The sequence below is a fragment of the Anomalospiza imberbis genome, chromosome 3 (genome assembly GCF_031753505.1).
Source record: "Anomalospiza imberbis isolate Cuckoo-Finch-1a 21T00152 chromosome 3, ASM3175350v1, whole genome shotgun sequence".
Classification (NCBI taxonomy): Eukaryota; Metazoa; Chordata; class Aves; order Passeriformes; family Viduidae; genus Anomalospiza; species Anomalospiza imberbis.
The window spans coordinates 108,842,976-108,869,992 of record NC_089683.1 but is presented as its reverse complement, the minus strand read 5'-3'; the positions used below and the strand labels follow the sequence as shown (position 1 = coordinate 108,869,992).

General features: G+C 40.9%; 1 long non-coding RNA gene across 4 annotated transcripts in view; it reads right to left on the bottom strand.

Moving 5' to 3' along the window:
• Nucleotides 1-27,017, bottom strand: part of LOC137471800 (uncharacterized) — a 351,710-nt gene that overhangs the window by 283,324 nt on the left and 41,369 nt on the right. The window contains exon 1 of one of the 4 annotated variants that reach the window (XR_010997852.1): nt 22,757-23,258. The exons of 2 other annotated variants lie outside the window; for them this stretch is intronic. This is a non-coding gene — a long non-coding RNA (uncharacterized lncRNA). Of the gene's footprint in view, nt 1-22,756; nt 23,259-27,017 lie in introns of those variants that run through there. One more of the 4 variants, XR_010997854.1, reaches the window with a different exon arrangement.

Genomic DNA, 27,017 nt, shown 5'->3' with positions numbered 1-27,017 from the left:
GGTTTGGTTTTCTTTTCTTGATTTGAACTCATTGGGAGCACCTTCCTTCATCCACAAGGATTTTGCAGCCCTTGAGTTTCTACTTAGCATTTCTCATCAGAACAAAGCCCAGTTCTCCAAGCAAATCCTTGGTCAACACAGTCAAATTTCACACCAGCTTCTCATTAAAACATTACACAGAACTTCTAATTTGATGTGACTTCAGTGCTCCTGGTTATCTGAAACTGATCTAATGAACATCAAAAGTGGATCAAAGCTCCATCAGCAGAATATTTAGGAAAGCAGGAGTAACTGCAGTTTTTGCTTAAGCACTGATTCCATTTTAGTTGTTAACAGCCTCTTTGCAAGGGCTTGCAGGTTTGATTGCCAGTGTCCCACTAGGTTTTATCTGAACTTAAGTGTGGCTCATTACTGTATCCTTAAGAGAAGGTAATATGATCACAAGCTCTGCAATGACCTCAGTAAAATTACAAATCATGATTTGGCCTTCCATGAATATTTCTACTTCTCTGTATTAAAATGCTAACATCACTTCAAGGTCCTCTGTACAGTTTAATTACGTCTTCAGTCTGGCATAGATGATGAGTAAACCTATTTTTATTGATGAGCTAGAATTATCACCACTATTTCATTTCTATAATTTGATGGAATAAGGGAACAGTAAATTCTTCCCCTGTAAGTATAATAAGAGATTGCTCTCAATGTTGCTGTGAAGGAAGAAAAAGGCTGCAGGAGCAGAGGCATCACAGGCAGCTTGCTGCCATGGAAAACTGACTTGAATTAAAACAGTTAAGACATTCAAGAGGGGAACTGCCTGGAACAACTCTTAGCAAAATATTTATTTTGATCAAAATATGCTGATTTTGTGGGAACATTTCACAGTGATATCTATTTCAGCAAATCTTTCAAAAGGAAGATCTCTGAGGCCTAGGCTGGACTGTTCTGTCACAGGAAAGGAAAAAAATCATAAGCCTGAATTCTTCCACACAAAATTTCCTCCTGTGAAATACTCAAGAGCCATTGCCTCTGTCTTAATGAAGAAGCCTGAGGCCTGCCTTTTGCAACTTGCCCAAAACCCTGATTTTAAGGATTCCCACACTTTAAAACATCAAAAGTTGTTGCAAACACTGCCATTCTCTGGCTGGCCACACACTGAAAGGCTGTTGCTGACTCTGCCTTGCTAGCTCCAGGCATTACAAAACTTGTGGCATGCAAGTCAAGACCACACAATGATGTGAATCTGTATCTCTAACATAAATTTCTGCAAGACCTTTAAGATCAGATTGCACACAAAGGGAGTAGGATAGATATAGAATTTTCTTTTATAAAATTTAAGATATTGTTATTCATTTCCTTTCCAATAGCAGCCCAATGCAAACCAATCAAATTGGTGTGGTACAAAGAGCTTAACAGTGAAAAAGCCACAGAAGGTGACTACTGATGCAAGAAGATGCGCTGTGAGGAGGTAAAGATATGTACAAACCTCCAAAATGAGAAATCTAGCAAGTTCTTTTAGTTCACTTTGTACCCGTACTTTATGCATTTTTTTTTGAAGTATAGAAGAGCTGACATAAAGGACCTTGAAGGTTTTGCATCAGAGGAAGTGTTTGCACTATTTAAAAAAAAAAAAAAAAAAAAAAAAAAAAAAAAGGTATTTCCCCCCTTTAAGACTTGCAGTGAAATTTCTCTTAACAAGGTCCTCGATGGAATACTGAGGGAGGCTCTGCACCCACTCCTTGCCTCCTCTCAGTGTCTCACTGCTTTCATTTCTTATCATGCCCTTCTTGGCCTCTAGCACCTCACCAAGAAGCTCATCAATCCCCCGGCACTTTCCACTGACCTTTCCCATATCACTCCAGCTGTCTCTGGAGCTCAGTTCTCAGGCTTCACTGCTCCAGGTTTCCCTAGCTGCAGCATGAGCAGTCATAAAGCATGATCTCATCTGCCACGTTTCACTGCAAAACAACAAGTATTAACACTGGAGTTTTATCTATTATCTTTTCGAAAAATCACACACCACAACTGTGGGGCACTCAGCAGCAATACAGCAAAACCAGCAAATACCAGAGATGATGGTGTACCTCACCAGAGAACAGAGTCCCTGGATCCTTCTGCAGAAAAACATCCAAGGAAATTCCAAAATGTTCATGGAAGTTGTTTGCCTCACATTGCATTCAGAAAACCTGGATTTTTTCAGGCTGCTGGAGGCGTGTTTCAGAGGCACACACTCTGCTTCCCCAGCAAAGCCACGTTGTTGACTGCAGGGAGAATAATCACAGGAACCCAACAGATCATAACTCCCATGATGGGGCATGAAGTGGGGGTGAGAGTGAGAAGCAATTTTCTTAGCTAACCTTGTCCTAAGCCTTTAAGGGCTTAGTAAGATTATAACCAACATCTTGAATTATATTCTGATATAAACAGGTAGCCAGAACAGAGCACAAAGCTCAAGATTTATGGGGTAATAGTAGGTGACCTTCAAGAGAAAGGTTGCTGCAGGCTGTGCTCACTGAAGTCCTTTCCAAGAGCAGCCCCAAGCAAACAGTGCTAACCCTGAGGTGATGAAGGTGTGGAGCACATGCATCACTGGAAAGCCATGTCTGCTTCCAGAGAAACCATAAATGAAAGAAATAGTGCTGTGAGGATTGAAACTAATGAAGTCTGGTTTCTTTTTATTTGGTTCTTGTGGTTGATTGACTTCTGTGTCTAAGACAGCACAAGAGTCTGAAGGTTTTCTGGCAGCAGAGTATTATGAGATTCCTTCCTGTGTGGATTCTCTGGTGTTAAATAACCTGTGAACACGCACTGAAGCCATGCCACTGAAACCATACATCCAATAAATGCTCCATTAGTGTGACACTTCCCTATCCAGTTTCTTCTTTTCCCCAACAGTGAAGAAACTTGGTTACTTTTGAAGTTGAAACTCTTATTTCACACAGGATTAAGAATGGATAACACTAAAATGTTATATGACATAAGGGGGAGGCACATGCACAGATATACACAGAACGCAGATAACACTGATTTTCCTTCAGAGCTAAAATGACAGCAGTTTTATTCTCAGTGGCAGTGAGGGGATTCAGTGATGATGTTTCCTGAAGAAAGCAACAAGTTCATCTTATGACCTCTCGTAAGTGATCAAGGGACATCATAGTCCCCTGTGACAGTTTGTGGAATTATCATGAGTCAAAGGCAATGCGCAAAAGTTTGTTTTGCTAATAAAGCTGGGGGTTGGTTGCCCATACAAAACTGAAGGACCTGTCCAGGCCAGTCTCTACAGACCTAGTAAGCAGATGCTGAAATTTCATCACTTCACATGCAGCAAGAACCCATCTCAGCAAACAGGTTCAGACAAGGGCCCTAAAGCAACTTCCCAACACCTTTAAAACCACAAGATCCTCCAGATCGGCGCAAGCAGGATGGGCACAACAGAAAGGACAGGTCAGAGTAAAGAACTTGGGATTTTCAATTCTGTGACAGAATATGCTGCTAATTTCCAGTCCTACCAATATGACAGATTAACATATGCTCTATACAAGAAGGAAAAAAAGAAAAAAATATGGTGAAATACAGAGTAGAAAATCCTTTGCCAGACCAATTATCATGATATAACTGAGTAGTATAAATCAGAGCTAGCACTTAGTCCAGCAGTCCCGGTTTTCTGTGCTGAACCACAAACCAGTTACTAACAGATTTTAGGCAGAGCTGGAACATCCTGCTTAGTCCCACTCTCCTCCTCACCAAGTCAGCTACAGATACTTGAAATTTCTATCAACTTTTCTGAAAATATAAAAAGCTCAGTAACCAGCACCATCTTTTAAGAAACTGTGAGCAAAACCAGGGATTCAGCAACGGAAGTTACAGACATTGGTTAGGCAGGTGGCTGAGTTTTACTTAATCCCAAACCTGTACTATGAGGAAAGATGAAACACAGACCACTCTCTGTTGCAATTAATCCCAAAGGTTAATTTTGTTGCCGGCATATTGTAAACAAAGGGGATATTTATTTCAGAGTCCAAGTCACAACAGAGGGAAGGCACTTTGCACTATGGATTAAGAGAAGGTTGCAAGACTGGTGAAGCCAGTGCTGACAGATTCCCTTATTAAAAAGTGTAGCCTTGTGGAAGGCCTGCCATTGACGGCTCTGATGCAGCCCAACTTCAGAAAAGCAGGCACAATTGGCAGACTGTGCTGTGGCAGGGACAGTGGGGCTAAGGGGCACTTCTAATTTGTCAAAGTTGTATCTAATTCCACTGAACAAAGTTCGCCAAGAGAGATGAGCAGAATCCACAAATGATTGCTCATTCACCAAGCCCTGATGGAAAGATAGGCCAGCACACAGCTTGGGCTTTGTAGGGTAACCTGAGCTTCTCCAATCAACTTTGGATAATTCTGCCTTGTGGGCATAACAGTTTTCCTTGTTTCTTCTTCAATAGGATTATTCCTTACAATATTAAAAAGATAACATCAATGTCTTTCAGTGTCCCCATAAACTGTTTCTAGGTATATGAATGGATGCTTCAGGTGGTTTTGTTACTATTTCTGTTATAGACTTACAAAAAGTGAAGATCTAAGGGAAGAACATTTGTTCTTTGAATAAATTAAAATCTTAAACTTCCTTTTAAAAGGGAGATACTCAAAACTGACACATTTAGAGCAAAAAATAAGAAACTTATTATGCTGAGCATAACTGTGAACCAGCCTCTGAATTCATTCTATTGATGGGAAAATCTTGTCAAGACCAGGCAAACAATCCAGTATTTACAGCTGGAGAAGACTTTTCATTTACAGCAATGGATGTTGGATCAAGCCCTCAAGTACCCAGTTCTTAGGCAAGAAAGATAATTAATGCATATTACAAAAAATTTCTCCAAATTAAAAGAGAAGCCATAATATATCTTAACTTAATGGTATTTTCAGGAGACAAGAAGAAGACAAGCAACTTCTCCATTCCTCTCCTTTCCCAGGAAAAAGAGAATTTATTATTTTAAAAAAGTATCACCTTACCATATCATATTGTCATCTAACAATGAGCTCATTCCTGTACTCATACATTATTTTAAATGCAGCACCCTGCACTGACACTGTATGAAGGCAAAACTGAATAGAACATGGATATCTTAATGCATTAAATTTGGCATCCAAAATCAGCATTCATTTTGAATCAAAATCTGAATGAAATCAAATCAGAACTGAATGATTTGCAGATACACAACACTTCCATAAAGTTAAGCACTGGGGAGTTAAAGAACTTGCCTTAAAAGCTTCTCTCAGAAGTGTTTTTGTTTTCTAAGGTACCTTATTTGGACAAGCTGATGCACTGCCCTTTGCTTCATTTCTAATCAAGCCACAGCAGTATGACTATTTAACACTGAATTTGTCTACACCTGTATCTCATACACAGTGCTCTAACACAAATCTGGCCATTGAAAATTACTGCTTACTGGAAGGCAGAACAAGTTTTGCCTGGAAATATGTTTCAGATCCCAGTGCTATTTTTATGGGTTTTCAGCAGCCTCAGCAGACCCTGTACTCTCCCTACATCAAACAGACCACAGACTGGATTCCTGGGATGTTATCCCCATAAGGATGACATAAAAGCATTTGCTTGTTGCTACAATTTTGCTTAAAGGTGGTGCCCACATTTTTAATTGCGGCTAGTAAATTCAGGTGCATCTCAGAATTTCATTACATATCACATGACCAATCTCATTTAAGGACCACCTATTAAACAACCTACAGTTTGAAATAGATAAAATTATCACAAATGTGGTTTTGAGAGAGACAGAAACATATCTATCTAAAATATATATTTTTAACATTTTTTAAAATTATCTGCATTGCCAATAAGCCATGATTAAAGTTACAGAGATCATTCCATCTCTAAATCAGATGCTCTAGAAAACCACTCAGCAATAATCCTTTTGTTAATCAGACCTCTAATAAAGGTTCCTTGTTCAGCTGGTTCCCACAGCATCCTGCTGTCTGAGAGGCAAGGACAACCCTGCTCTTTCCTATGCCAAGAGAGGATATATGTATCGTGGTGCTGGATTGCTTTTTCTCCCCTCAAGTACTTGGGTAGATGAGAATGTACATCTGCTTCCATTTTGTTTACATCTAATAAATACATGAATTTTTAAGCCAGGCAGGACCATTTATCTCCTAAATAATCACTTGACCTTCCTTCTCATCTAGAGCAAAGAATCCACTTCAGGGATTTCTACAACTCAGAAAGTCTTCATTTAAATATTCTATCTATCACATCTCTTGGGAAATACTTCCACTGATGATTTATGGTTATTACTAAGCATGTGCATCTCTTCTTTAGCTTAAATTTGTCTATTTTACACATCCAAATAGTGGACCTTGCCATGCTGTTTTCTCCTAAATCAATGACTTGTGTTTTGGAAAACAAAACCAAAATGTCTGATAAGTTTTCTCATGAGTAGGTGTGTGTAAACTCCTAAATTCTCCCTTGATGTAGTTTACACTTTGCATTCTGCCTGACACATTACAAACCAATGAACAAGCTGCTGAATTGCTTTTCTGAGGAATAAATCAAACCATTTATGTTGCTTGATGAAAAGGCTTGTGGGGAAAAATAAAAAGGCAGAACCCAAAAGACTCAGCACAGTGTCAGAGCACATCACACAGTGTCCTTACTGTCCCACCAAAACCATGACAGCACCTTTCACAGGTTTGACTAAAAAAATTCTTCCTTTAACTGTAAAAATAATCTAACCTTGTGCTTCACTCTTTGATCCATTTTTGTTTGTGCTCTTTGAACTTTCCACATGAGGTGGCATCCTGAAATCACAGTGCAGAATTGTTTGTTATAATTCAGCACAATTTTTATTAAACTGGAGACACATGCAGGCTCACTTCAGCTGATCATCTGCAGCCCTGAGCCCACTTCAGGCATAGCGAGTGATTTGGACACAAAGTATCAAATACCAGTCTTTTCAACAAAGTACAAAGAAATCAAGAATACCAAAGCACTGAAGATTGTGCCCTCTAACTGCAGCCTGGATATAAAAATCCAGATTTTGCTGCTGTACCTGTGCACTTGGGAACTGCTGGAGTTCTGGGTTTCTCTCATAGGGGGCTGCCAGTATCTCTTCACCATTTACAGAGGCAGATAGGAGGCAGATCCATTGGGTGACCCATGAAAATCCTTCTGGGAGAGCCACACTTTGGAGGCTTCCCATGAAAGGAAGAAACATTTTTAGGTGGTGTCTTGTTCTGGCCAATTTTCAGGAAAGCTTTTGCAGGCTGCTCAGAGTTTAGCAGCAGGGAGAGCTGGGTGCAAACTATGGAGGATCCCCTGTAATGAAAGGGGCAAATGAGAGGTTAGGAAGTTGAGGTCTTTACTTTGGGTTGAATTTAATATCAAGTTGTGTGTAAGAGCTTAGCCACAACCTGTCCATATATAAATAAAATATAATTTCATTTCCTCTGAAGCTCTTTCCACAGCTCCCAAAATGTTGACAGATAGTCTTTTGTGTCCTGACCTGACACTTCCAGACAAAAGCCAAGCCCTCTATGGTAAGGGCTGAATCTCACAGCCACACCACATTTTCTGGTGCAGAAAAGCTGCTAAGATACTGCTGGAAATGCTGTCATCTTTCAAACAGCTTCCAGCATTAAATCAAATAACATTGTAAGATCTGAATGAGACTACAAGATGGTTTTGTTATCATTACTCACCTGTCCTTACCCTCATTCGGCTGTATAATAAAGACAATTGTCACGTGCATTCTCTATTTATATACATGCTTTTGGCAAACTCATTTCCAGGTTTTCAATGTAATTTTTTTCTGCAGCATAACTAAGGTTTACTTCAGTTTTAATTTTTAATACTGCTTGTTGCTTGTTCAAAATGCCAACTTTTCATTAAATGTTATATTGCCTTCACATTTTTTTTTTTTTTTTTTTTTGCGTTAAAGCTGTTTGAAAACCTGATTGCTCTTTTGATTTTATGTATGTAAACTGTATAAACTGCCTCGACAATGTTGGCAAATGTTTCTGATCCTATTCACAAGCTGTATAACACTGTTTGAGGAATTTTGCTGTATTATTATAACATATCTGAAATGTACGGTCATGTTATGGTAATCTCCCAGGCACACAAACTCCATGGGACATGGGTATCAAGAGGGAAGTCTTCAATCTAATCCTGGATTCAGTGCATCAGGAAAACAGCACAGGAGCAACAGGTAAACTAAACCTGTATGTGGGAAAAGACAGGATGCTGTTAGGTGGGGGAGTTAGAATTGGTGTTTGACTTCTTTTTTTTTTTAGAATGCAGGTGACTTGATGATGTCTGTCTCTCCAGAACTGTTACTTTTCACAAAAGCCGCAAAAACTAAAATATTTTCTATATTTTCATTTCAAAATGACATCTCACGGAAACTAATCTATTCTTGCTCTCTGTTAGAAACTGATTACTAATATGAAAAAGCACTTCACATTTTTATATACCTCAGATACGTTTTAGACATTTTCCTGGAAGTACACTTTTCCTCCTACAAAGAGTAATGCTCAAATGAAGACAAAAATAAACAAGTCTCAACTGCAGCAGGAACAAGTGAGGGGTTTGTTTCCACTGCAGGAAGGGAGCTGCCTCTTCTGGTCCAAGAAATCTTCGTATCTGGGCAGAAACGCCGCTGGTGTCAGGATGTCTGCACCTAGGAAGAAGGAGGAGGGCCAGCTGCCCACATGGCTGCCAAGTGAGTGACAGCCTTGTAGAGTTACTGGAGCTCTTCCCTCGTGGCTCAGAAGCAGCAGGGCCACGCTTGTGTGGCACCTGGCCAGGACGTGGCCATATGTCTCAGAAAAATAACCACCACAGTCCTTCACAGCAGCACTGCTCCTGGCTAGGAGGGGTCTGCTAGCTCAGGAGTCTGAGCTGCTTTCCATTAACCACTGTGGATACACCCAGTGGGAAAATAACTCTTCAAGGCAAGGAAGATGCCTTCTACACGCTCCAAAAAGTGCCAGGTACCTCCTTGGGCTTCGTAAAACCAATCAAGTACAGTAAGGAATTAATCATATAAAAGGGGTTGAAAATTTTTCTCTGAAAGACAAATCTCTGCTCTCCCTCTTTGTACCCATGCAGACTCAATCTGTACTTTAGCTCAAACCATCCATTTTAAAAAGGGGAATGAGAGATTCTGACACTCCCTGAAGACTCAGCAGCACTTGTCAAAAGGGTGGGTGTTACAGAAAGACATTTATGGAAGTCGCTGGGACAATCATATTTTCATGGACAAGCTTGAAAGGCTCTTTTGGGCAGATGTAAAGAGCCCACTGAGTCCTTTTAGAGGATTTACACAAATAACTTATCAGTTATGTTGCATTGTTGTGAATTAGAGTCCACACTGCTTCTGCTGAAATTTCTTTATAAACAGAAATTGCCCGTTAATTTATTGAGCTTTAGTAATTGACTTGGGAAATACGGGCCATGAAGAGTCCTCTCAATGAGGAAGAAGTGAGACACGGCAAGCATTGTAGTTTTCACGTGAGGTGCAATATTTTCTTCATTTGAAGAGAATTCTGGCTTTATGTGGACTAGCCTTGCTTTTCCTTACACCAAATAAAGAATTTCAATGGAGAAATTTCTTTTTTATGATTCTCCACTACTTAATATGCATTAAATAGCAGCCCTTCATGCTTTCTGATGAAATAGAAGTCAGCTATCATCTTAATACTTCACAACCAATTTCACTGCCATTGGAAAAGAGCCCAATCCTTTCACCTTTACTATCCCAAATAAGCCTCATTTCATATATTAGACACTAGGCAGAAGAGGGGGGAATAAAGTGTCCTTAGCATCAACAGGATTACTCAGCAGAAAGAAGATTACTTGAAAAAAAAAAAACCCAGCTGTGGAAGCATCAATTCCTGACAATGGAGTCAGTAACCAATAGAACTGGCTTTAAGAGATATTTAATCCATGCACAGTGGATTTCATCAACGGAAAGAAAGGTGAACACCACAGCGTGGTGATGACTCAGTAAGCAGATGTCTTTCTGCACAGTAGCTAAGAAGTGAGACCTAAAAATTCTTAACTTTCACTTCAAATAAAATAAACTGGTCCCTCAATTGAAAAAAGAAACACGTAGCTTAAGAACACCCATGACTGATGTTGCAGCCAGGATGGACCACCAGGGAAGGTGTGGAGCCCACTGGGAGCAGCAGAAAGGTATGAATTCATTTTGGTGGTGCATTAGCTCTGAAACCTACATCCATTTAAGACTCACCTGTATCAACTCTCCTGGCCTGCAAGGAAGAAGAGACATGAAGATTTGCCCAAGCTGCCATTGCAGGCAGATTGTTACAGCACTGAGAGAGAGTAAAACTTGGAAGAAAAAAACTGCCACCCTGGCTTTCAGCAAGTTAGTGCCTTGATCTCAGTTAGGGTATCTAAAGACCTTGCTAACACAAATAATAAATGAAAATACTATGTTGTAACCTGCAGTTTGGTTTGGGTTTTTTTTAATATGTAACATGAAGACGAAGAATGAGGCTTACATTTGACAAGATAAGTACATATATGAATTTACCATTTCAGCACACGCCTCTACCATAATTATAAACACAGCAGCTGTGAACATTTCCTACTGCCTTGCAGTATTTTGCAGTAAATCAAAGTAATCTGCAGGTTCCACTGCAGTCTCAATGAATTTTTCAATTGCCTCTCTTGCATTTCAACCGAGATCATTTAGCTGAAATTATGAAACATGCATTAGCGATTAATGCTTCCAAAATTCCACATTACTGTCAAATCACTAATACATTACCTTTCATAATCTAATTTGTTCACACACTAAAGTACACAGAACATGCAGAGCTTAGCAAATTGCCTTCTAAAATGTCACAGGTTGCTTGTTTTTTTTTTTTTTTTTAATTATTCCTTAAAGGGAAAAGAAACACCCTGCAAGCCTTATTTCTGCCTTTCATGCATCAGGTTCAGGACTCAACAAAGGACACAGCCCTTGTACACACTTTGCTACTGGTGAGACACTGAGCCTTTACCAAGACAAAAAGCTGTGCCACGAGCACGTCCTGTGGTAAAACATGAAAAAATCTTATTGGACAGAACTGATCCACCAGCTAGAAATGACAGATCAAAACAGCCTTTTTAAATTTTTTTTTTGTTGTTTTTGTTTTGGGATTATTTTTTTTTTAGGGAGGTGGAATAACAACCAGATTGCTTACTTTTCGCTTATACGCCAGCCAGCATTTCCAGTTCAAGCTGCAATTGAAAATGTACCAAGGTCTGCGTTACTGAGCAGTTGGGGACAAGAAGGGTTGGGGAAGCAAATAGGATTTTATTTTATAAAAAGCCTTATAGAGTATCTGGCAACTCTTGAGACATTCCTACCTCTTTTCTTCCTAAGATGAATGAGTCATAAATACATTTATTTGAAAGTGCACAGCATCACCACACAGCACAAAGAAGAGAGAAAGCAGAGGTGAAATTCAATAAAAGTCTAGCCTTCAGCAGGATGAGGACTTCTTCTCTGAACCCTCTAAATCAGCTGATGTTTCTTCATTGACTGGCCAATGAATAAAATCAGATTATAAAGTTGGCCCTGAAGAAGAGAGTGGGGAGAAAGGAGTGACTAACCAGTGTCTTTAGACATCCTCCTCCTCTCAGCTTTCCAGCTGCATAGAGGCAGGTGTGTCCTGGGTAGCCCTTGGGAGCACAGAGGAGAAACATCTGGTAGATGCATCAGGTTTGTCAGGGCTAGTGAGACTCAGAGAAATGAGGAAGGTGTTGCAACCTGTGTAAGGGATATGAGGAATAGGCAGAAGACAGAAACATGGTCAGATGAAGACTATACAAGGTGGAAAAGTATACATTTTAGTGAAGAATGGAACAGGGACGAAAAGAAAAAAGGGGCTTTTTTTTACCCCGCAACTAACTCTGGAGGAGGAAAGAGAATGCAGAGGGCCTGGCTATTCAGAAGCAGATTGATGTAACAAAATGTTGGCAAGAGATTATATGGAAGACAAAATGAAGGAGAGAGCTCGGGGACCAGAGGTTAACAGGGTCTCATGGCTAACAAAAAGAAAAGAGCATAGACAAAACATTTTTTTCTTTTTCAGCACAGGTTATGCTTCCCCAGATAAGATACAGCCTGCAGTTGTTCTACTCAGTGTTTAAAAAAATAAAAAATTAAAGGCACATTTGTGTAAAAGCTTCAACAACACTTGATGAAAAAGCAAACCCTCTGCTTGAAATGCTCCAAAAGTCTTATTAATCTCAGCCTCCTCAAGATCTTCCCCCCAACCATTTCCCTGCAGAAAAGCCACGTAAGCAGTGCCTGTTCTTCTCCTAGTCTCAGTCCTCTAGTCCTTTCCTAGAGCTCTGTCCTGTCAGTCTCTAACGTGTGGGGACCACCCTTCAGTTCTTGCTCAGATGATGGCAGTAAAAGTTGACTGCCATGCAGTCACGGTATTTCAGCAGTCCAAGCTGTACTACCTTTGGAAAATCGAGGGTGGGGTGGGGCATTAGCTGGAAACGTCCAGCTGGCTGCCAAACAGGGCCAGCATACCCCAGCGAGGAACTCTGTGCCTGACTGCAGTTGAGCAGTATTTTTTTCCAAAGCAGAGGTGAGTTCTTGAATCCACAACCCACTAGTCTTTAGAGACTCTTTTAGCATCTTGAATGCACCTTGTGTGCAAAGCCTGAAGGGAGCTAAGTGGCATTTCTGAATTAAAATGTGAAAAACATTTGAGACATGCTAAGGCGTGCAGTGCCTGCTGTACACAGCACTCAATACAAAATCTCATGCAGGAAGTTTGTCTTCAGGATAAAACTTCACAGCACAACTAAAACCAAACAAAACCAACCAACCAATCTCAAAAGACCTGGTTATGTTCCTGCCTCTGCCACAGGCTGTTTTGACCCCGCCTTTCCCAGCCCACATTAAAATGAGATTTGACACTGCTCTATTGTTGCTGGGGCAGCCTTTTGACACTTCAATGCTGTGATGCAATGGGGTTTGGTTGGTTTTTTTAACTGACTAGCAAATCTGTATGTTCACATGCCACCTTTCACCCCAGTGTAAATGCCTCATCCCTGTTTCCTGCTCAGACTGATAGAAAGGATGTCTGAGCTCAACCTATCTCTCAGCCCCGGCACTCTGAAGTGTCCTCTCTCCTTTTGTATCATTCAGAGCTCTCTCACTAACAGGTGGGTTAAAGTAGTAAATATAAAACAAATATAAAATGAAGTCCACAACTCCCCTCATCTTTGTGTCCATTTGCCCTCATTCTGTAATCAAATACCAGGACTATAAATAACCGCATAAACAAGGAGAGGTAGACAGCATACACTGTGGAAAGAGACTGGTACAAACTGGCACACACTGAGCCAAATCTCCGTGCAGGATTGGCTCCCCAAGCCTTCCCTCAATGACTTCACTGAGTCTCTGACCTCAGCAGTACTGAGTACAAACAAAACCTGCACTAAAGAAGGTGAAATGTTGTGCCAAACTACATCACTGCAGGACAGAGTGATGCAGGTACATGACAGCAAGGGATAACACAAGCCAGCCTGTGGGAAATAAGCAACTGTCAGCACACACATGCAAGTGTTAAAGTTATATATTTTAAGTGCGTGTTTACACAATCTCAGATATCAGATGTTGAAGCTAGTCACATCATGCTGGCTTCACAATCACTGCACGGGGGGAAAAAAAGCAAAATGCTCTTTCCTGTGGATGGAAGGCAGCAGTGTAAAAACCCATGCAGCCTTTTATTAGCTGAATCATCCTTGCTGTAGCTGACCTAGGGTCTTTTGTACCTAATGTTTTCAGGGAGATAATTTTCACAGCATACCTCAGCTTCTTAGAATGCTCTCAGAGAGCAAAGTCAATCCTAGGTCACTCTTCCAGTGTAGTTTCCTTTGTACTAAATCCTACTTTCAAGAAAATTCTTGCCATGGTTCAATGGTATTTAACCTATCATATAATATCCAGGTTTACTGTGTTAGAAGAAGCAGAACAGTATTAAGCTTTTCCCACAAGCCTGTGATTGCATTTGACCCAGTAACCTGTATTAGATTAACATTTATTCTACAACTCCACAGCAAGCCTTGGACCTGGCTGAGCAGCAGTTTATAGAGGACACTAACCATTTTTACAAGTGGAGCAGGAAAAGGGAATTGAATCTGAGGGAGTAATTCCAAACAAGTGTGTTGCTGCAGCAGTTAAATTGTTTATATGAGGAGTTGGGGAATTACATCTGACTGACCTCTCTTTTTATCTGCTTAAAAGACAAAGTGCAGGTCTCCATGGCAAGTGCTAACTCCTGTGGAATGCAGTATAAAAATGCATCATGGCAATAGAACCTCAATCCCCATCAAAGAGGGGGACCTTCAAAGGAATTTAAGCAAGTTAAAATCAGCAGGATTAAAAAGGTTTTCGCATTAGCCTACAAACGTGTTCCTAAGCATTCCTGCTCACAAACCAGGCACTCTCCTGCACTTGCCAAACAAGTTGGGGGACAGGAGGGAGGAGGTGGGGGTGGTGTTGCTTTTTATTTATTAATGTAGTTTTGCATTAACCTTAACCTCATGCGAGTTTTGCCAGAATAGGATTGTTATTATCAGCATTTAGAATAGAGGGGGCCAAATCTTACACTCCATTGACTGATTAAATCCTCTGAGGACTTTAGTTCATACAGTTGAAACAGCTTCTAAATACTACTGAAAACAGATAAGCTTTAAAATCTGTCAGGAAAACCACCAGAGAAGGCTACTAGGGTTAGGCTTCAACAGGCAATACCTAGGTCACTTCCATTTAAAAGTTTACAGGGTCAAATTTCATTTCATGTGATGTTTCCAACATATCTAAATTTATTTATCATCATCATTATCATCATCATCATTATCCCATCTGTCTCTTTTCCCACAGGATCATACAACTAGTAGATGTGTAAAGGATATATTAACAAAAGCCACAAACAAACAAAAATAAACCCCATTTCAAAAGGAATTAAATTAACTTCTAATTCTCTCCTATTTCTCCAAGTCAAAAATCCACTCAGTTTCCTAAAAAATGCAAGTATGCTCCCAGAAAATAATGATGCAGCTGAGGGAATAAAAACTTAATCTAGGATTTTCAAAGTTCAACATTTAGAAACAAGAAAAGTGAGAGAAGAGGAAAAACTCACTGTCAGTATAATTTGGATTCATTCAGTCACTCTAAGAATGCAACAGGAGGAATTCATGAACTGAACTCCAATCTTCAAAACTGTTGGAGAGCTGGACAAGAGCAGGCCACTCAAAAAAGTGGGATTTTCTCTCTCACACCCAGAGGACAAATCTACAGTGTTTGAAGCAGATTCCAATCGTGTTGCTGCTGTGCAGAGAGCAGAACTTGTGCTGAATAAGATCAATAAGATCCCATAAACAGAAGACTCCGGTGGGGAGCTTGTCTGGGGTCAAACTTACTAGGATGGCACATAGAAGGGTACTGGCTTGGTGTAGTTTTGTAGGGACACGGACTGGCACTCATCATTGGAGTGGATGATTGGTACTGGGTCTGGTGAGATGGAGTCAATTTTTCCCAGAGTGTGGGGTTTTGCAGTGGTAGCTAGAAAGGTGTTGATAACAGATCAGAGTTTCTCATGTAGGGTTCTCCACAGCATCAAGGCTGTGTCTCCAACTTTCCTCTCTGTCATCAGTAGTTTGGGAGGGGACAAGACCTTGAGAGGGGACATAGCCAGGGCAGCTGACCCAAACTGGCCAAAGGGATATTACGCACCATATGACAATGAAAAAGAAGGGGAGGGGGCACTCATTAGTAGGACATTTGCCTGAAAAACCATTCCTTCCCAGGAAGTGGATGGACATCACCTGCTGATGGAAAGTAGAGAATAAATCTTTTTTCCTTTGCTTCCACACCTGCCTCTTGCTTTATTTTTTTTTCCTAAAATGCCTTTATTTTGATCCACAAGGGTTTCTTTCCACCTTATTTTCTCCCTCCTCATCCTGCTGAATGAGGAGGGTTTGGTAGGCACCCAGTCAAATTCAGCCCACCCCAACGATCAAAAGTTAAAACAAAAAAAAAAAAAAATCCACATAAAAGCAGGGGAAGATGCACAGGCTGGAATCATGCACCAATCTTGCGGGTTTTTTTGTTTCTCCAACTCAGGCCAAGATTTCCAGGAAGGCCATAAATCCCAAATCACAAGGAATGCAAAAAGGATATAAATTGTGATCTGTTTAGGAGACATTTACCTTTACTTGGTAAGGCTGTTTAGACTCAGCAGCACAGCCCAGTTTGACTCCATTCTGTTTTGGGTCCAATTAGAGGCTGATGAAATGCTCTCTTACACAAAGATAAATAGGTGCAATTCTGCATCTCTCAGTGCTATGTGGTTATGTGGCTCTGGAGGAACTGTCCCTCCTCTAAGGGCAGGTGGAACCTGGAGGTTAATCCTGTGATTCTCTTAGTCCTCACCCAAAAGAAATTGAGGATTTGGCCTGAGTTTTTCAAACCATTTTGTTCAGCAGAGAAGAGGAAAGGTGGGGGAAGTGGGGATTGGAAAGAAAAACAATGCCTAAGTGCACCTGGGAGATGCTTTAAAGACAGAAATGGAATAGGCCTAGGTCTTAGATGAGAGTGGAATCTGCCCTCTGGATGCCACCTACAAACAGGCTTGAGCACATTGATGAAACTGTTCAGCTGAAGCAATTCCTGTCAATACAATGAGCACTGGGTAGAAAGAACAGTGTTTACAAATGCCCTACTTGAAAGCCTCTGTGCAAGGAGAAGAAAACAAAATATTTTTAAACAACAGAATCAGACAGTAAGTGTATACTCCACGCAGTCCCTCTCTTTCCTTCAAAATAATCTCATCTTGCTCTTTCTCTTCCCATGCTGGGCATTGAGCACAGTTCAGCCCCCAGGAGCAGATGTGAATGGAGGGATCTCCTTATAGCTGGCTGTGTGGGCTTTGCATCCTTATGCTTTGCCTGGACTCAGGATGCCTAATGGTTCACCTCTACCTTCACCTGCTTTTCTTTTTTTTCACTGTGCTGGCCACTGAGCAGCAATATTTGCCTGAAGCTTGTAGGAAAGTAGCTTTCCCAAAAAAATAGAATTAAAAAATTGCAAGAGGAAGATGACAATAGAGAAAACACAGCAGGAAATGCTGTGGAAACACCACTTAAATGGAAAAATGGAATTCTTCTCTCACTACATGCATTCAAGGACTGATCCTGCCCCTTGTAAAGCTGATGTTAAACTTGCCATTACACCACTGGGCCCTGAATGATGGATGTATCATGGTGGTGGTGGATGCAAATCACCATCCTGGAAATGAGTGGAAGAAATTGGTTCTGATTTAGCCTGTTCAGCATTAGTGGGAGTCGTAAAGCATCAGGAGAGTTCTCCTGTATACAGTGTGGGGGATTTAAAGTTCCTGCTAGAGAAAATGTGCTCAGGTAGAGCCATTTAGCAGTAGTCAGTAGCATTAATTACATGTGTAAGACACAATATGGCATCAATGCAGGCTTTGGATTCTGTACCCCTCATTAACTGTTTCCCCATTAACCTTGACTGGAATCATACTCTAAGCCTAAGTAGTAAGATTTTTCTTTTTATTTGTGAGCATCCCCATTTCATCCTTGAAGCTTCCCAAATTCTTATTCATTGTAAATGGTCCTGCTTGTAATAAAGTGCTAGAGGAAGTATTTACTGTTTGCTGCTTAATTTTGTCCTCGTGGAAGTCAATGGATGCCAGCTCCAACAGTAGTTAATATACCTTTGAGCACATACTGTGACCTTTCTCCAACTCATGCCTGACTTCATTTTCAGATCTCATTAAACAGAAGAAATTATCCTCTGAAAGAGCAAAACCAGAAATGTGCAGATTTGCTACAGAGCTACAGAGGACAGCTTGATTTAAAATGCAGCATGGTAAAGGGGAGGGAAAGCAGTGGGGGGAAGGCAAGATCCTTCTCATAGTCCCACTAACAGCCATATGAAAGTAAACCTGAATGAGAAAGAAGAAGTTTAGAGAGCCACTGTGTTGGAGCTCTTTTAGTCATGTTTCTTGGATGTTTTTGGTGTTTGATCTTGCCAGTGCAAGCAATCCGAATGAGGAGTTCAGCTGCCAGGATGCCAGGAATTTTCTACTTGTGCTCTGGCTCAAACACTGCACTGCTTGGAGATTCCTCTTGCATGAGGGCCTAAATTCACACGTGGGCACAATGCACTACTCATATAGCTCCCCTCTTCTCCTATTGTCTACCCTGGAAGCAAACACCCAAGCAACCCTGTTTGTCTAAAACCAGTCAGGCAACTCTTCAACATTTTCCCCATTCAGTGACTACACAGTGGTAGCAAGATACTATTTATGCATTGTCTCCCTAAAGCCTTCTAAACCAAAATTATGGTTTAGTTGCTAAAAGTCGAATGTGCCTTGGCTGAGAGACAACTCTGGGCATTCCAGCACAAAGCAAAACAAACAAAAAAAAAGCTATTCCACAATATATCAGCCTGAGAGAACCCACAGGAGGGCATCAAGAGCAAACAGAGATCCAGAAAACTTGGTCTAGGGTGGGGGGGAGAAGACCAGGAGGATGGGGAAGTCAGAAAAAAAACTAGAAATACATAGGCCACAGTAGATAATGGGGGAGGCAATATGCCATAGCCTGCTACAAAGAAGAGAATGCTTTTCTATCTCCTCTGAGGATAAGGCAAGAAATCAATGGGTTAAGTTACAGGAAGGGAGATCCAGGCTTGTCCTTAGGAGAGCCTTTCTAGTACAAGGAAGAATTTTTCTTTGGCAAAGATGGCCTGAGGAAGGGTGTCAGATTTCTGTTATGGGAGGTTTTTAAGGACAGGTTTGCTGCATATCTGTCAAGGAGGGTTAGGTCTAGTTGATCCTGCCTTGGGGAAAGAGACCAGCCTGGATGACCTATTGTCCTTTCTAGCCCCATTTGCTAAGGTTCAGTGATACACCTTGCTGTACTAATATCAGCGAGCGAGGTAGAATTGAGAAGTAAAGCTTCAGTGTCTTCACATGCAGCCTTGTAAATTCTTAACAGGTAGAAAAATCTAGCTGCACAGGAGCAAAAAATTTATTCTACATATCCTGACCTGGAAGTCCAGATGAGCCTTGATCCTGCAGCAGGCAGGAGGCAAGCAGGTTGTGAACCATGCCTGTGACACTCCTCTCCAAGTTCAGAACTGAGGCCCCAACATCTGCAGTAGGATGGTAAGAAAAATGGTGCTGCCCTCGGAATATTTCCTTCGCAAGGACAAGAGCATTTGTCCTTCAGTTTCAACTGGAGTTATAACAAAGGGCATAAGAACAAATTATAAAAACTGGAGAGTTCTAACCTACCTGACAGCATTTACCAGTGTATGGAAACAAAAATTCTAGCAACTCTGACCAAATCCATAGACCAGCACTACCTCTAGGTGATGTGACCAAATGCAAGTTAAACATATGAGATGTATCCACTGTGAGTCAGTGTTCCTGCATATTTACGGGATAAAAGGAGCTGGATCATGCTTGGTTTTTTTGTATTGGGTTTTTGGGGTTTTTTAATCACTTTTGCTTCCTATCAAATAAGTGTAAAGCTTTGAAGTATTTGTAAACTACTAATACATGTAAGTATAGATGTCTGAACACTTCCAGCCTACTACTTTTGACTCATGGTTTTGCAAACAGCAATGGCAAGGGAGCAATATAGTAACTTTAGATGGCTCAGAAATACCCAGGTTTTGTATTTTTAAATACAGATGTGAAAAGTTCATATTGTTCCCTTTAAGATCATTCATTTTCACCTTCTATTTAGGTATGCCTCCTTAGTGTTGTAGTGATTGACTCTGCTTCCAGTTCTCCTAGATTTCTTGCCCCTCCAGAGAATACCTACAAAATCATAGATTCATAGAATGATTTAGGGTAGAAGGGACCTTAAAGATCACCTGGTTTCACTCCATGTGCCATGGGTAGGTGTCGCCGTTGAGGCAGGATGGGAATGAATATGACTCCGAGTCAGAAGGTGAGAAGAGAACTGATTTATTTCAAATACACCACTCTATTTATAGAGAACATCATGCAGACCAATTCCATTGGTCTTAAAGTAAAAACATCTCACACCATTGGTGCCCTGTGAATGACGCACAGTGGCAGAACACATCTATAAACAATGTGAACAACAAGAGAGATAGAGAATTATTTACATTCCTTTGAAACACTTTCCCAGGCCCAGCCTGGTAGAAATCTCTCCTTTTCTCTCTGACTGAAATGAGAATATCCACAGGTAGGGACAACCTTCCAATAGACCCACTTGCTCCAAGCTCCATCTAGCCCAACCTTGAACCCTTCCAGGAATGAGGCATCCACAACACTTCTGTAAGCAACCTGTGCCAGTGCTTCACCAAACCCACAGTAAATTTCCATCTGACATCGAATCTAAACACGCTCTCCTTCAGCTTAAGGCCATTCCCCTTCATCTATGAATACTTGATATTCTAAAAAGTCTGTTTGTAGGTTAAGTACTCTTCCATACTACCTCTGAAATGTGGGACTCATGTTCAGCTCTGGAGAGCTGAAGGAGTTCTGAAGTTAAAGGCAGGCTGTAATATCTAACCTGTCTTGGCATTTTGTCAGACAAAAAGGGCCAAGTCCAGATCTTTGGGCCACTGCCTGCATTTGATAAACCCATTTTTCTATAACATTGGGACTTTACAGATGGAGAATTTGGACCATCTCCATTTTTACTTGAGAGGTGAGTGCAGGTAACTATTGTGTTCTTAGCACTCTGATGGCCGGGAAGGGAAGGGAAGGGAAGGGAAGGGAAGGGAAGGGAAGGGAAGGGAAGGGAAGGGAAGGGCCATCTCTGCTATGGAAGAGGCAAAAAGGTGTCTGCTTGGCCATATTTCTGTGAAGCGACAGCTACATCCAGTGGTCGCTGAAGCTAACTGACACAAAACCTGAAGAGACATGGAGTCTGGGGGGAAGGGCCAAGGCAAGTAGTACTTTGGTTCTCAATACAACCACCACTGCTTCTCTTCTCACGCCTGCCATGTTCCCATACAGTTCTGGTTTAGCTGCAGAAGACAAGCCTAACTACTATGAACTGTGACAATAATGTATTCTGTTTCTAATCACTCTTGCAGGGGAAAATCAATTCTGATTTTAGAAGTCTTTCTGCATGCCTTAAAACAAGTTCTTTGCCTTTATTATATATCAGTTCAGAGAAACTCTGTTGTTGCTCATTGACAATCTATTGTTCTGTTGGGAAGCTTTCTACAACCATTCAACCCTGCAACCAAGACAGTCTCAAAAGCAGCATTTCCAATACTTACAATACCTAAAATGAAAAAAAAAAACCAAAAAAACAAAAACAAAAAAAAAACCTAGAAAAATCTCCTTCCAACACATAAGGGGCAGCATCACCTGTGCAGAGACCTAGAGGTCAGAGCAGGAGTTCTTATTTCACAGTTTTTCCAGGCATTATATATGTAGATGGTTCTTAGATCCAGCCTGCAGTGCCCGTCAGAAAAGCATGGTGTGTTCTAAGGCAGGAGTATTCACTTCTGATTACCAATTCAAATAGATAGTGCAGGACACAGGGATTACTTGCTTTCTCTCTTGGCTCCCATTTGGGAAATTCCTATGGCATTTAACTGAAGAGAAGGTCGTTTGTACAGAATTAGTTAATCAGCTTTATTCTTCTGCCAGAATTCTTGAGAATAGTTAAAGATTAAGGGAGTAGCCGTCATCTAATCATTAGATTACTTTAATTTCAATTAATTAAAATTTAAGTTTGTAGAGGTTTCATCCTGCTTGCCCATTGCAAAACACTCTCAAAAGAAATGGAACAAGTCTAATGGCTGCGTGAAACACTGTCCACCACCCTTCCAGGTGAAGAAGAAAAAACTGTAGAGATTTGCCAAAAATGCTATGAAGTCCAGAAAGGTAGAAGGATAGGGAGAAGAAGGGAGAACGGAGAAGCACGGTGCTGTAAGAGAAATGAAATGCATCAACTTGATCTTAGGCATTAAATATGACTCACTGCATTAACAAGAAATCACTGGATGTTTACATCCAGGAGCTACATACAAATTCCTAAAATGGATCAAAAGTATTTTGGGTTATTTCTGCTCAGCCATTCCACAGAAGATCACTTTTATATCATAAGGTATCGAAAAAAAATGATGTTATTCAAAGACGCTCCTTCTCCTCAGCTCAAGCAGCAGCTCTATGTGATTTTCTAGTACCAAACACACAGGTGTAGCACACTGAAAACATTTTGCCCAAGACTGCTGCCTCCACATGCTTCCAACATTCCTCCACATTCATTTCCCTCCCCACTTCCGCCGCCCCAAGAAACCCTAAACCAAACAAAACAAAAGAGAAATGAGTGTTAAAGCAGCACATTTCTGTGGGGTACCAATCCAAACAGCCCACAGCACAGTGAGAGAGGGAAGCAGTAAACTTCCTGAAGGTGACAAGCAGGCTGATCCCTGGGAACTACCTTTCATGCTCAGAACTGATCAGCAGAGCACAGGAATCAGCATTTCCACACAGGGTCCAAATTCAGCTGCAAACAGCTGCACATCTCTTTCCAGCAGTGCAAACAAAGCATCATCTTTGCTACTCCATCCTCCCCTAGTGAGGTGAAGAACGTGGTCCCCATCTACCAGTTATTACTGCTGTTATTACTCCTTTTTATTTTTGGCCCCCCTTCTCCTTCCCCACCCAATGAGACACTTACAAGCCTGAGGAACAAAGCAAAGATGGCACTGGCTTCCTAGTCCCTGTGTGTGTCTATGTCTGCCTGCCTGGTGCTGTTAGCAATTGAAAAGGATTCAAAAGTTTCAAAAATACCCTTGATACCATCAAGCTAAAACATTTAAGGAATCTAAATAAACCTCTAAGGTTCCCAAAATCAGCTTTGTAGTTGTGCCAACCACAGGCTGCCAGCAAAGCCAGTCTTCATCAAAATCATAAGAGCTGGAATCAACATTCACTGTGAGGAGGGAGCAGAATTAAAGCCAGTATTAACTGTTAATGTATCTGCCTTCCATAAATAATGTCAAAAGGGTGCAGTTGAGTAGTTCTAGAAAAAGAAAAGGAAAGTTGTTGTTTTGCCTATTACAGAGCACTCAAAACCACAACATAAAGAAAGTTTTTCAACAACTGAACAAATTCCACAGTATCTGGGAAGCACAGGGACTTGGGAGCCAAGGTGGTGTAACTGGAGAGAGCTACACTCACAGAACTTGAGAATTTGACTCAAAGTCACCTTTTAGGGCAGCAGGGGGTGAGGAACAGAAATTAACCTTGGGGCTTAACTATACTTTGACCACTCAAATGAGACACCTGTTTCTCTTAAAAAAAAAAAAATATATATATATTAGGTGCCAGTACAGTGTTGCTACTCTTGTGTGGACTAAGCACTGGAGATTACTAAAGTTGGCCAAATCCACTTGACAGACAAGAAAGTGACTATGCCACCCCAGAATACTCATGTCTCTCCTGCTGCATCCCTTCCCAAGAGAGGACAAAAGTCCTGATGTTGCCTTGATCTGGATGCATTTATTTGAGAAAATAAGCAGGCTGTGGTTAGTTGGGGTTTTTTTAAATATTTTATTTAGTCAGACATGGCTGCAAAGAAAATGCAGTACTTGAAAACTGAAAGTCTCTGCATTTATGGGGCATTGCACAGACTACAAAGGTCACTCAGCTGTCAAGATCTTGTCATTCCTGATTTTAGAGGACAGTCTCCCTAGAAACATACTGGTTTTCAGGCAAGTGGAGGCAATGCTACTTCATTCTTCTTAACAGAAGAGGCAATTTTGGGCAAAGCATGATATTTCATCAAGTAAAAACTTCCCTGGACCAGACTGATGGGGAAAAAAAAAAAAGAACATCTGGATTTGTAGGGCTGCCAGTTAACAGTATTCTTATCAGGAAGGAAGCTTTCAGTGATTGGCATTTTTCCTGAAGCTTTAGATCACCAAAATGAGGTGGTTACATTACAACTTCACCTGCAATTTTAGAAGATGTATTTCCAGCTGACAGCACCACAGGGACAAGTCTGAACACTGGAAGCAAAAATGTTCTGAAAGTATAACCCAATATTCAAAAAAATATAAATTATCTGTTCCTCTTGCATTTTTGAGCAGCCAAACTCTGTGTTTTGATTGTATAAGGCTGAGTAATACCAGCTACATTTGATTGAAAAATGCTGCAGTTTTAACATTTTCAGTTAGTCCCAAAACCAAATTTTAAAAAAAAATCCAATATTATATCTGGGAGCATCTTTGAACCATGATGGCGACATCTAGCTTCCAGTATTAAAAGGCAAAATTAATTGAAAATCAAAGTCCGTATTGAAAATTGCATCACAGCAAAAAGAAAGATGCCTAAAGTAGTTTCCTATGAAAAGCACATTTTATTCTCCCAGTTGAAACACAATTTTGATCCAAAGGTAGTGGGTTTGCCTTTTGGGGTTTTTTTGGTTGCTTGCTTGGTTGGTTTTGATTGATCCAGTGAGCTCTCTGGTGTCTTACCAGGGCTTAGTCACTCAGCTCAGGACTGTGCTACCTGTGGACACCTTAGCCTCACACCTCCCCTTGCAGCAGGACACTGTAATACGGATGAACTTCATCAGAAGGCAGGTCAGGCTTTCAACCACCCTCTTCCCCCTGACTCAGTCTTAACAGGATCCATTTTTCCCAGAGTAACAGCTTTCAAAATGAACTATTATTGAGCGCTGCCAGAAATGTGGCGGTGCAGAATGGGGGCTGAGGCACCGAGTTCTGAAAGGTCTGATCCTTATCCAGAGGATGAAATCGAGACCTTCAGAAAATTCAAACACAGTAGGAGAGAGCAACCTTTAAATGAGGATATTTGGCACTAAAGACAGACATCTCTTTCCGTAACATTAAGAGCAATCACATTCTTTCATCGTAGCAGAGTTAAGTGGTTCATTCAGATTCAAGTTTCTGATGATTTTGGAGTATTTAAACTGAAGAATGAAGGTTACAGCATGCAGTCATGTCAGGACAAGAAAACAGGTCATTTCTTTCTTTCCTTGCTGCTGCAGTGGTCAAGAATTTTTTAATTTTTTTTTCCCCAGAATAGACTCTATAAAAAGAGATATAAATACGCAAATTATTTTCATCCTTAGAGTTCCTTGACCTCTGCAAGTATAAGGTGGATATGATCCCATCGGTGCACAGGTCACATATATCCCATTCCTAAATCAGACTGCTGGAAAATCCCTCAACAACTGAGGAAGAACATCCATGGCCATTGTAGCAAATACATTGAAATAGTCATTACTCAGACTACCACATCTTCCTCTTTACCTTTTCCTGATTCTTTTTTATTCCTCCAGTCTTATCCTAATCTCAGCCTTTTCATTGTGAAAGACCACAATCTTAGCCTGTAGCTAAGGAGGAAAATACCTCCTTCTCAGCCATCCATACAAATAACCTTCTATCTTTCTGGTTTTCCAGTTCAAACTTTAATAGTTGAACAACATAGGAGATTTTAAGTCACACTTCTGCTCATGAAGGGGAAGAAAAAAGCATCAACAAATCCACTGACATCTTTAGACCAGAACAAATTCATACACCTACAATAAACTTGCCAGCGGCTTGGAAAGGAATACAGCCCATAGTGCCACTCTGCCCAAAATATACACACACTCTTGTTATCAGTAGACAGGATAACAAAAGAGACAAGCAGCTTGCACTGAAGTAGTTGCATGGCTGATTTAAAGAGTGATGTTCCCTTTTATTTTCTTATCAAAATAAAGGGTAGATTCTAGACTTTGCCTGATGCTCCTTTTGAATGTGTTTTATCAATTGTATTAATGGCTCTTATTAATGTTCCTGTTTTTCACAGAGTCACAAAATCATCAAGGTTAGATGAAACCTTCAAGATCGTCAAGTTCAACCATCAACTCTGCAACACCATAATCACCTCTAAACTGTATCCCCAAGTACCACATACGGTTGCCTCTTCCAGAGAGAGCACTTCCAGAGACAGTGACACCACCAGCTCCCCAGACAACTTATTCCAATGTCAAATCACTCTTTCAGTGATCATTTATCTTCTAATATCTAATTGGACCCTCCCCTGGCACAACTTAAGGTCATTTCGTCTCATCCTCTCACTTGAGACATGGCAGAAGAGATGAACCCCCACCTCGGTAGAACCTCCTTCCAGGGAGTTGTAGAGAGCAATGATGTCCCCCTGAGCCTCCTTTTCTCCAGGCTAAACACAACCCCAGCTCACTCAGCTGCTCCTCTTAGGACTTATTTTGCAGATCCTTCACCAGGTCCTTTGCTCTCCTCTAGACTTGCTCTTGCACCTCAATGTTCTTTTTGAAGTGAAAATCCCAGAACCAAACACAGGACTCAAAGCAGCCTCACCAGCGATGAGTCCAGTGGGACAATCCCTGTTTTTAAACAGCTGAAATTAGTTTTTTACCCCTCCAATCTTCAAAGAAAATTCAGCCCTTACAGATAAAAGCCTTGCCACTGGCTGCAGCACAGGCAGCTGATTGCAAACATGCAAATCCTCTTTTGTATCCTGCCTTGGGACTGAGTTGCCAATGTCCAGAGCTGGTATGAATGAGGCATTACTGCTTGCACCAGAGCCTGGAATAAATGTATTCTTTGTGAAATTAGTACAAAATATGGAATATGTAACGTATATTTACCATTGGTTTACATGCATTCTGTTCCCTAAAGTAGCTTGTTTGTGTTTGCAAAGGCTTGGCTGTGTTTCCCCAGACCTGGCTCAGCTATCTGCTGCAATCAGACACCATCCTGCACTGCTAGTCCTGGGCTCTGGATTTCCCACGCCTGGTCTGGCCTCTTAACCCCACTGTCAGCTTCATCTCCCTGGCACAAAGGGTTACTATTTAGGATCTTTATTTTGAGATGCTGCATCTACAATCTCCCTGTTATAATCAAGACACACGCTGTCAAATCCCTAGTAATGTAAATGTGCTTCAG